At 40.6% G+C, this 12239-nt stretch overlaps 1 protein-coding gene and 1 non-coding gene across 2 annotated transcripts in view; one reads left to right on the top strand and one right to left on the bottom strand.

Annotated features, from left to right (window-relative positions):
• The first annotated feature begins 248 nt into the window (after window positions 1-248).
• The window catches only part of MAPK4 (mitogen-activated protein kinase 4), a 124080-nt gene continuing 112089 nt past the window's right edge, over window positions 249-12239 (top strand). Inside the window, 1 exon segment of the mRNA XM_025038681.1 lies at window positions 249-305. The gene's annotated coding sequence lies outside the window, so the exon portion shown is untranslated.
• Window positions 11974-12092, bottom strand: LOC112469302. The gene has a single exon (XR_003042606.1). It is a non-coding gene; the product is annotated as a 5S ribosomal RNA (ribosomal RNA).

The raw sequence follows: 12239 nt of genomic DNA, 5'->3' as shown, positions 1-12239 counted from the left end.
AGAACTCAGGGGATGGGACTGAAAGTTTCATCCGTCTATTCATACTTGGTTCCTCTGGCAACTAGTCCCCATCCTTAGGAGCTTTCCAAAAGTCACCTTCATTGACGTAAACCCAATGATGATGTCGTGGAGCTTGTTATAAATAACAAGACACCCATTTCGCTTTGGCTGTGAAGTGATTTCATATCCGAAGACGAAACTAAATATTTTGACAAAAGATGATCCCATTGCTCTTATTGCTCAGGAAATTCCAAGGATTTCGGGAGCTGTGAGCCGGGAACCAAGGACGTGAATGAAGACCAAATGTATGTGAGAAATATATTTTGTTCATCTGAATGGCCAAATACATGTTTCTTATAAATCACAATTTTGCAACTTTTAACCACTGTCATACTACTTGTGGGTCTTTGCTAAAGTGAGTAGTTGTGTAGTTGGTGTTTGTGTAGTTGGTCTTTGAGGGAGCTGGGTGGGCTTAGGAATATTAGTGACTTCCTCCTAACTCTACTGCCTATTTCTGGGAGAACTTTACAGTGTAAAGTAATTTTACTATCTTACACTTCTTCACTGTATCTTCTCTTTCTCTTACCCCCTCTTCTGGATTTTCGATCCTAGCTACATTCTAATAGTTTCTTCTGACACATCTTTTAAGTCACACTGTGTCTCTTCAGCTGTATCTCATCTGCAGTTAAATTCATCTGTTGCATTCTTAACTTCAGTTTTAGAATTTCTAGTTCTTTTCAAATCTTTAGTATAACTTTATGTAGTTTCTGGTTCCTTGTTTTGAAAATTTTAAGCCCAACTTTTATCTTCTGGAGCATAGTAAGTATAGTTGTTTCACATTTTTGTCTGGTAATTTTTCCATCTGGAATACTTATGTGTTTATCTCTTCTTTATTGTTTGCTGATTCATATTTATGTTGCCATATCTCCTTGTGTACGTGGTTATCTTTGAAAGTGTGCTAGATATTGTGTGAAAAAATATTTGCATAAATACCACATCATGAATTTTAAGATGTACATTTTTTTCACATTCTAATCTCTGAAATTCAGATACGGTTTACGATTGCTGGAGACTTGCATTTATAGTTGGTAGCATTTCTCCCTTTCACTGGAACTTAAAATAATAGTGCATGATATATTTAGTGATTTTTAAGATGGATGAAATACAGTAATTTAAGGCTTTGAATGATAATAAAAGTGACAAGTTCTAGAGAGGATTTTAAATAACTTTTGCAGACTTTTTGGGGTATCAGCAATCCTGGCTGAATCTGGGGGTTTGGGGATTTCTAGGCTACCCAGATGACATGAAGCCAGGCTAGTTTATGTTTTGTTTTCTCTTACTCCTAGGGTTTAGCTCTTTGGGGTCCTAACCATAAGAGTGAAGTAGTTTACCAGGCCTTAACCCTCGGGATGCCCTGACCCTGTGAGGCTGCTGAGAGTATTGCTCAGCTTCCTCTTTTGGACTGACAGTCCCCCCACCTGGGTAAAAGTGGTCCCGAATACCCAGGCCCACTTCTCTGGATCTCTTACTCCCAGATCTTAAGCCTGAAGTCCCTCCCTATTCTTGTTAGTTCTTTGATGCTTTTAGGAAGCATTTTTAAAAAATATTTCATCCAGGTATCTTTGTTGTGATCATTGGGAAATTTGGTTTGAATTACCCAGTTCACTAGAAGGAGGCAGAAGTAAGCCTGATCTATCTTAGAGACTGACAGGAGAGGAGCATGAAACATCAGCTGCTCTTCGTCTGCTCATGACTAGAGAACTTTCTCCATCCGCTTGAAATATGTCATCCTGGTCACAGCCGGAAAGCGGAGGTTGGGAAGAACAAATTCCCACGAACTGGACACATCTACATTTAGACATCTTTCTCTGTAGAGAAAAAGCTATTTCCTTAGGCTTTTCTTAATAAGGCAGGTGACCTTGCAGGAGTGGTATGTGGGGCCCCATTAGTCATAAATCTCCATCTGGCTTTTTCCTTCTCACCCCTACCATCTTGGAGGAAGGGAGGAATTGAGGACCACAGGATGGGATGAGGGAGGAAGAGGCTTTCTATTTCAGCAACTGTTAGGAAGTAAAACAACTAGGCTATACTTTAGTGAGGTAAGATTCCTTCCATTCAGTGCGGAAATCAAAATTTCTCATCCATGGCCAAGACTAGCCCTTATGGAGACAGAACTATCGTGTCCAGGCTCAGGAGTCAGGATGGCCTTTCTAGGGTACTCTTCTTAAATCTAATGTTTCAAGAGCTTTCTGACCCTTTCCAGCTTTTAGAAGGCACGTGCTTACCCATGTGTTCTCAGGATCAGCAGCCAAATCTACTTTCCCCTACCTTGCTCCGAGTCTCGTAGATGTTTTTGTCCAACTTTCATGAGGCAGAGAAATTTACAATGAGAAAAATGTATTTGCTGAGTTTGTAGCAGTTTGGCAAGGAGTATGGAACGGTGGGAGACCTCCTCCACTACCTTACCAGAGCCTCCACAGGCTTTTTTCAGGGCACTCTTATTTTTATTTTGGGGTACCTTTCTCCCTAGAAACCTCAGGGCTGTCCTCTCAGAAAATTGCTATTTGTGCAGGGAACCATGGGTTCTCTTTAGCCCTTCAGGTGTGTAGCCATTGGCTAAAGTGAAGGAAGGTATGGGCAGCAGGGATCTGCCCCCTAGAAGGGGCTTGTTTGGGGGGCCTCCCTACCAACTTTTGGGAGACCACCTCATACCTTTTATGTATTGCACGATTTTAATTTTAATTTTACAGTATTTCACACAAAGGAAAGACCATATATACCTTAGACCACCTATCGCTAGAAATAGAAATCCTCTAGTTAGGTTTTAATAACTGTCCTAAAAGGAACAAATCACTCCCAGGTCGTTTTAGATCGAGACTGATCCCTTTGGAAGAAATGATAAGTGACAATTCATTTTGAAGAAGCAAATTTTCTGTTCTCCCAGAAAATGTGCCTGTCCATGATTATTTTTGGAGGCAGGATTACTAGAGAACCCCACCAGCCTCAAGAATTTATGGACCAGGATGTCTGAAAACTCTTCAGCCTGAAACTAAGTGAGTTAATTCCTCTAGCATGATTTACTTTAGGTCCAAGCCAAATTTCTTTATCAGTGACTTAGGCTCTTAAGCTGATTTTTCTAAAGATCAAGGTCATTTTATATTTCTACTGTCAAATTTTCCATTTACATGAAGTTTTTTCCAACCCTTTTTGAGACCATTTTATCTGCTAATAAGAGATAATACACTGCAACTTCAGTAACATATATGAGAGCCATAAGGAGTTCAAAGTTAGCTGAGCAAATTCCTTTACTTGTCACAGAGACCAGGACATTGCTTTCGGGATATGGTGGTAATGGTATCTTTTACCAAGAATGCAGAACTTTTTAGAGGACTGAGAACAGTAAAACATTATAGCTCTTGCAAAAGAAAGAAAGGGATGAGAAGTTCAGAAATCTGAAACGATTTTAAGAGGAGAATAAGGAAGTTGATTGTAGTAAAGCACTTAGGAGGTGAGAACTATATCAGAATGGAATAACTGCAGTGAACTGGTTTGAGCTTTCAAGATTAGAGGAGAGAAAAATGAAAAAATTTTGACCGATACCCACTGTATAGGACTCAGGGCTTTAACAACCCACCCATCAGCTATGCAATAAAGCCAGTGAAATCTGTGCTATCAAAATGATAGAACTTTAGGACATACAAAGAGAGAGACAGTTTTTTTACACTGTGAGTGAGAATATGTCTGGTAAATAGTTCTGGGCGTGTTGTGACCTAAATAACTGTTTGTTTTATTCTACTTAACCATCTTTTTTTGAGATGAATGGAGACTAAAGACAAATAAAAGACTTAGGTCATTATTTTGTGGGGTTTCTGGATGAAGGATGATGGGGAGTGTGAATTTAATGTGAGAATGCTCTTAGTTTATTATTAAAGTATTTTAGTTAAAAGGTTAAATCTTCTTTCCAAATTTTTGTGCATGCTTTCATTCTTCGAAAGTTATTCAGTGAATTTGTTAATCCTGAAAACCCCTTTTTATATGAGCAGTCTTTGAAAGTGAACCTGAAATGCATTTATGGAGCAAGAGGCACTAAAAATCCTTTGGCTTCTCTCTTCAATTTATTCAGAAGCTGATCCCCAGAACCAAAGACCTATTAGTCCTTTAACAGCTGACTTTTCTCTTATTTAACCAACAAACAATACAGTGCTTTGCTCGACACTTCTGAATTTAGGATTTGGCTTCCATAACATATTAAATAATCTTCTTGTCTTCCACCTTTCCTATTGGTAAGAAATTATAAGGGCGTTATTTAATTATCACCACTAAAAGCAATGTCAGATTTCAGTAATCTAAAACTATATCGCCTTAAACTGAGATTATTTGAAATAAGACCTTTCCAGTAGTGAAGAACTAAAAAAGAAGCTATACATCTGTAGATGCAGGAGCATATACATATACAGTTATGATGATGGGGTAATCATAAGCGTTTTTTCTGTAAAGACACGTAAGACATAGTAGTGGTAAAGCAAGAAGTAGCTGGTTAAAGGATTTTTTATTTTTATTTTATGATTTTTTTAATACTATTTCATTTTTATTTATTTTATTATTTAACATTTTTTTTTTGTTTCTAATGAAATTTTATTCATCACCTATCAAGGCAAGTCATTTAAAGTAGAGCTTTTGGTGAATTGGTAATAATTTTATCTTAAAATTATATTCTAACTTCACAATTCTTTTTTTATTTATTTTTATTTTTTATTTTTCAATTACTTTTTTCAATTATTTTTATGTTTATTTTTTAATTAATAGTTTACATTTACTGTTATATTAGTTTCAGGTGTACAGCATAGTGGTTAGACATTTATTTTCAGTGTGATCCCCCAATTTGTCTAATACCCACATGACACTATACATAGTTATTACAGTATTATTGAGTATATTCTCTTTGCTGTATTTTATATCGCTGTGACTATTTTGCAGCCAATATCTACTTCTTAATTATTATGGTGACCTTGATTAATGAAATCCAATAAGTTTCAGCTGTATAATTCAACAGTAAGGCATACATATGTTTACACTGTGTGTTCACCTCCCCTAGTTAGATTTCTTTCTGTCACCACATATTTGATCCGCTTTACCCCGTCCTCCTCCGCTATCTTCTGGTAACTACTAGTCTATTGTCCATGACCACGAATCTGTTTGTCCTGTTCATTTGTTGCTTTTAGGTTTATATCCCACATATAAATGATAATCATGTGGTTTTCAACTTTTTCTGTCTGGCTTATTTTGCTATCCATGTTGTTGCAAATGGCAATATTTCATCTCTTCTTATGGCTGAATAATATTCCATTATATATATGTACCACAGCTTCTTTATCCAGTCATCTATTATAGGATGCTTCAGTTGCTTCCATGTCCTGGCCACCATGAATAATGCTGCTATGAAATTGGTGTGCAAATATCTTTTCAGATATATGTTTTTAAGTTTTGGGGGTAAATACCCAGTAGAGGGATTGCTGGATCATATGGTAGATCAATTCTTAGTTTTTTGAGGAACCTCCATACTATTTTCCATAGTGGCTGTACCAATTTGCAGTCCTGCCAGCAGTGTATAAGGGTTCCTTTCTCTCTGGTTTGCTAGTATCTTTATTTAAGATTTTTGCCTCTGTGTTCATGAGGGATATTATTCTGTAGTTTTCTTTTTTGTGTGTTATCTTTACCAGGTTTTGGTATCAGGATAATATTGGCCTCATAAAATGAGTTAGGATTATTACCCCCTATTCAATTATTTCATTTTAAAAATAAGGACATATTTTTAATTAGTAAATAAATAAAGAAAAATTAAGAAGGTGGAAAAGAAAAGAAGCCACTATATATGAGATCCTGCAGTTCTGAATTTAACCTCTGGATGCCTTTTTCGGTGGAAATTCTGTTTTTTTTATGAATCATCAGATCAAAATCTATAGGAACACATGTTTAGCATACGTTATATATATCCTCCATGGTTTTATGCAACTTACATCATGCAGCATTTTATAGCGCTCTCTCACGGCAGTGTCTTCTTTGAGCCTCCCAGTGCCCCTGTTCAGTATATTGGGTCAATATTTGATGATTCCTGTTTACGGGGGGGGTGGAGGGAAGATGTAACCTTGGGGAAGATGGCTGGCTTGTCTGCGATGACGTAGTCACTACCTGAGAAGTCCAGAACTAGAACCCGAGTTCGAGTCCAAGTTCAGTATTCCTTTAACCCTGATAGAAAGAACTTTACTATTTATTCTGGACATTCTTTTTTAAACACTCCAAGACGCCTCCTCTCTGGTTTTATAGCCACAGCATCTATTTCACTCCGTCTTAAATCATGGTTAGCTATATAATTGTTTTCCTCATTAATTTTAGCAGCACAAGCTGTCTCTCTTCTTTTTGTAGGCTTACTGTGTCTAGGACATCATGGTGCATGTCTTAGTTATTTAATTTTTGCTTTATGAAATTGGATACTCAAGATACTTTCTCCCAAACAATTATCTATTTTTAGGTAAACAAACTAATAAACGTAGCCATTTCCACAAGACTAACGTTATTGTCCGCAAGAGAATTAGAACCACATGATGTTTGAGCTGGAAGAAAAACCATCTTTGCGAGTATTTATTCTCTGGTTTTATAAATGAGGAATCTAAAGATCAAATAACTTGGTCAAGATCACACAGGGAATCAGAGTTGACATGGCGCACAGAGCCCAGTTCTCTTAACTTTCAGCCTAGCCTTCCTCCTGCTGCAATAATTATGACAGAGAATAATTCTCTTGGTTATCAAGCATTTAGATGAACTGTCATTGCTAGCAAAAAATAAGTCACACTGAATTAAAACTCCAACTGTGAAGAGGTAATCTCAAAAAGAAGAGATATTGAGCTTATTTTTCCAAGTTTTAACGAATGATTTTGCAGGCGTACCTCTTTTTAAAGCAAACTTGCTATATAAACATCAGCATTTCCTCAAAAGGATTCACAGTAGGAATCCTTTAAATGAGAAGTATCCCAACCACGTGCTTTTGTTATAGAGTAAAATCATCCGCATGTGTTGGTCAAATCAAGGTGCACAGCATCAAAGTTGTGAAATGAGGAATTCATAGTGTTTTCTGTCTTATCTACTGGCTTCTTAAAATGTGAGCGAGCCCTGTATGGTCTGGTGAAAAAGCTAGCTATCCCCCTCTTCAGCAAGGAGTGGAGAGCCCTCCAATTTCTCAATTCACCCCTGGGCACCCGAGTGCTCGAAAGCTATTTCTAGTTTTCAAACATGCTGAGAAGGGAGCTGGAAAGATATTTTTGTCTGAAGCCATCCAGAGGAGGAATAGAAGACATTTCAAAGAGGGTGACAGTTCCCAAAATGTGGGGACAGTGGGAGTCCTGGATAGCATTCGCTAGTGAGGAAGTAGAATACAGTTTCATGAAATATAATTTTGGGCCAAGCCCTGCAGTCCTAGGAGGCACTAGCTCCACTACACATGGTTTGTAAAGGACATTGTGATAACAGATGTTTCTAAAAATTCAATTTGGTTTAACAAATAGGTAAGGTAAGTCCTGTAGGAGAGTTAGAGTAAAATAGCAGAAAACAGAGCTCGCTGTCTTGGAGGTTAGCATCTGCGCTGCACTTTTCAGATTTGTCTGCATATCGGAATCATCTAGGGACCCTCAAAAAACACTGGTGCCTGTACCCAGCTGACCGCCCTAGAGCTTATGATCTGATGAGTCTGGGGAATGGCCTGAGCTTTGGAATTTTTAGAGATCGTCGTTAAGTGCAGACAAGTTTGAGAAACAATGGTTTATGGAGTGGTTCTCAACTTTGGTCATATTACCTGGAGACTCTATATGTATCACCTGGAGACTCTATATGTATATGAACATGTATGCATGTGTATAAGTATGCATGTGAGTAGATATATATGTATGTACATATATATCACCTGGAGACTCTATATGTATATGAACATGTATGTGTATAAGTATGCATGTGAGTAGATATATATGCATGTACATATATGTGCATATGTGTGCATATATACATGCACACATGGGTACATATACATATGCATATACACACATGCATACATATGCATATATATACCACATGTGTGTGCATGCACATGTTATACACCCGTGCTCAGGCTACAGCCTCAGAGACTGACTTATGTCATTTGGGGCAGAGTCCAGACATCAATATTAATTAAAACCATGGTTCTCCAAATTGGCTGCACATTGGAATCATCTGGAGAGTTTAAAAAATACTGATGCCTGGGTCCCACTCCAGAGATTCTGGGGTCTGGTCTGGGCCTAAGAATATTTTCAAAGCTCCTCATATGATCCTAGTATGCAGCCAAGGTTGCAAACCACCAGGTTAGTGAGCAAAATCTGCTTACCATGTACATAATGGGAGCTCAATAAAAATGACTAAGTATGAAATGAAAGATATATAGAAGGGTTTATAAGACATGTCAGTGCTAAAAAGTTGTACATTTCTGGTTCTTTGAGCATTTCCGTAGGCCTGAATATATTATGCTGTCATTTTGGGTGAGGCAGGCTACAAAACCTAATGAATTCAGCTCATGACCATTGCCTTCATTGTGGCTACCAGTGGCACTCTCAGAGAAGCTAATAGCCAAGATCTTTCTAATTGCTCTGTTCTATTATGTCTGCCTGTGGTATGAGTGGCAGATCTGTCTGCCACGCACACTTCTGATGTGTCCAGCATTGTTCTTTGGAGAAAAATAACCAGGAACTGGCTCCCGTAAGATCAAGGTGGTGGATTTAGCCCGAGGTGAACTCTGTACAGTGCAGCAAGCCTCTGCTGAGAGCCTGCCCACTGCCCAGGGTTAGTGAGAACTCTCTGGAGCACGAAGCACGTGTCGCCTAGTTTCCTTTGTTCCCTAGGTGATTCTTGTTTATTACAAGGGGTATGGGGAGGGAAGTATTTCCGCATCTGGCCCTGGTGAATGCAGCTGCTTTCAGCTGTGGAGAGGCTCCACTAACCTGGAAAAGGGGAAATCACCAGGCAGAGCTGTTCACTGCAGCTGAATCTGAACTGCTTCTAATGGTCTTTGAAGGCTCTAGGGCACTAGGGCACTGGTTCTCAGAATTGAGTGGGCATCGTAATTCCCTGAAGGCACGTTAAACTACAGCTTGCAGGGGCAGTCTCCAGAGTTTCTGATTATATAGGATTGGGTGGGGCCCGAAAATTTGCATATCTAACATCTTCCAGGGTGATATTGATGTAGATGGCCCAGGGATGATCCTTTGAGAACCAGTGCTCAAGAAGGAAGGACAGGGATGGCATAACCTGTGTTGTTTAGGGAGAGGACACTGTTGGATTGCTGCAAATCTACCTATTGATGTCAAGACCAAGAATTGAAATGACTTTCCACTCAACTCTAAGACTTAGATGAATTGATTTTTAAAAAAATTTTGCAACACCTACTACATGCTAGGCGTTGTGCAAGCTTTGCTGTGATAAGGAAGAGGAAGATACAGTTGCTCACTAAGCAGCTGGTCTGGGGCGGGTGAGTGATGGACCAGTAAAGGGACAGCCACAGTACTGGTCCTTTAGTCTTCTGTAGAGGGAGCACGGGGCTTCTATGGGATGCTCACGGGCAAGAGGAAGTATGGCTCAGAGGAGGTTTCTAGGAATGGGTGATGCCAGGGCAGAATCTCGGAGTATGACTAGGGGTTTGCCAGGTGAAGAAGGTGGGCAGTTCCACCCAAGAACAGCATGGGCAAAGCCTGGCATGGGGAGCCACAGGTGGTTTAGGGTGGCTAGAATAAAGAGCTTGATGGGCACAGGAAGCTTAGGCAGGACAGATAGGCAGAGCCAGAACCCAGGGAGAGGACACTGTGGAGGAGCCTGGGCTGATGTGAAAGCAAGGGGAGTCGTTGAATGCAGCTGTGTGTGCTTTTAGAGTGGAACCAGGCAATCATCCTAGTGCTCCCCTACACAGATATTGTTTTTCAAGGAAAATCAAATTAAAATGAATGAATGTTAAAGGCAACCTTGGAGCCTCAAAAATGCAACCACGAGAGGGGCCTGTGCGGAAAGGAGCAGGCCCACCTACTCAGCCTGGATGAGGTCAGTGAGTGATGTTCTCTACATGTTGTGCATCTGTTTATCTCTAAATTTTTAAAAATATTGTTTTAGTTTTTGATTCTGGCTGAGAGTCATGTTTCCCTCTCCATCTCCTACCTTGAGAACAGATTACAAACCCTGAGTCATAGCCCAGCCACCTGCTGGCTTCTGCATCTCCCCATCTCCCAGCCCTTCAGTGGGGGGGGGTGGTCTCGCCCAGGGCAGTCTAGCAAATTCGTAGCCCCCTAAAGATGGCGGTTGTGCTGGGCATGATGGAGGGACTGGGATGTCCAAAGCGGATAAGACCCACTTCATGGGGAAACAAGCTGTGCATAAAGGAAATCGCGTACACGGCTGCGGTGAGCTAACTGTGCAGGAAGGACAAGGGCAGAAGGAGTTGGGGGAGCGAGTCCTCTGTCCCTGGCCCATCTTAAAAAAATCAGCAGTGATGGATTTCACTTGTGGCACCTCTCACCTCACCCGGTAATGAAAATTTGATTTGTGGTTCCCCTCCTAGGGCTCTTCATCACACCATAACTGATACATCTCCAACAAGTGGCTCTTGAGAAAATTGATTCCAACAGGTCTCATCAGCACCCAGAGAGCCTCCCAGGCATTTTTGCTGGTTTCATCTCCCCAGTCGCACCCCTTCGTCCTTCAGGCTGTGGGGTTTCACCTTTGGCTGAGGTAGGGGCTTCCTCAGAAGGCTGAGTAGGCTGCTGTTGGGGATGCACTGGTCACACTGAATAGACTGATGACCAGCATCAGTGAGCAGTCTGTGCTCTGAGGGAAAGGCAGCAAAATTGATAGGTGACCTATGTCAAGGTGGCTTTGTTGCTTCAAACCAGCACAGTAGATGTGAGAGGCAAAGTGCAAGACAGAGAGCTGGCAGCCTGCCTTAGACTGGAAGAGTGGGCAAGAGCAGAGAGTAATGGGTGTGATCCATTGCCCATGTTTGTCCTGGTTGTCGCTGTTTAGGGGAAGAGAGATGCTGTCCAAAGAGATACATCCTGAATGCCTCACTGAAGGCTGTCCAGGCATATTGCTAATGGCAAGGCCCAACTGGGAGTTTCTTTCTAGAGGGTTGCTAACAACATTTAGCCTGATATCCAAGGGGATTTTTACTGACCTTTGGCTGCTCACAGCAGAGCTGCTTTTCTCCTGATTCTATCTGCTGTTCGTTTCCGAATGAAGTGCGTCAAACAGTGGGTACCATCTTGGAAATCTGTTCTTGGGTCATTTGAGGGGACCTCTGCCTCCTCTCTCTCTTCTTTCATGGTATTTGCTGTCAACCCGGCTCAGTGGACCAGCACTAGAATATAAAACTGTCTTATTCTCTAGTGACATTGTCTCTTCAGATACATAGCAAACCTGAAAGGCAAGAAAGTAAAGCAATTACAGAACTTCTTTTTTACCATCCTCTTGCTTTCTGTTTTACTTACTGTTGTGCAGTAGATGTTATATAACTGATGCTTGACTGAGGTGCCTGAATTTCCCTTGGCTCTGAATCAACTCCATATCTAACACATCTACCTTTCCAGTATCTATCAAATACTGCTCATGGGACTTTTTGCCTTGTCTATGCCCAGTGGGACTGCTAAATGCATCCTTCACTCTGTGGGCAATAAGGGTCATAGTTTGTATATTCATTTTGGGTCCTCACAATGTTCCAAAAATATACTAGTGCTTTTACTTATAAAGTGATCCAAGACAGAGCAACCAGGAAGTTGCATTGCTTTTTATGACCTAGACCCTGAAGTTGCATGCTATTAGTACCATTTTCTTTCTTTTCATTGGAAGTGAGTCATGAGGTCCAGCCTACACTCAAAGAGGAGGGGAATTATGCTCTACCTTTTTTTTTGTTTTTAACGCCTACAGCTCCTGGTCTTCCTAGGCGGTCTCCCATCTAAGTACTAACCAGGCCTGACCCTGCTTAGCTTCCGAGATCAGATGAGATCGGGCGCGTTCAGGGTGGCATGGCCATAGACTATGTTCTACCTTTTGAAGGGAGTGTCAGACAGATTTTAAACATTTTAAACCATCACATAAAGTATGGCTCCTGGGTCTGACCAAATGGATGAGCAGAGATGGCTGAGTACATCCTCTGCTAAGGACTCAATTCCCCATGTGGTTGG

This window comes from Pteropus alecto, unplaced genomic scaffold, assembly GCF_000325575.1.
Source record: "Pteropus alecto unplaced genomic scaffold, ASM32557v1 scaffold146, whole genome shotgun sequence".
In the NCBI taxonomy this organism is placed as follows: domain Eukaryota; kingdom Metazoa; phylum Chordata; class Mammalia; order Chiroptera; family Pteropodidae; genus Pteropus; species Pteropus alecto.
This window is presented reverse-complemented; position numbering and strand designations above follow the sequence as displayed.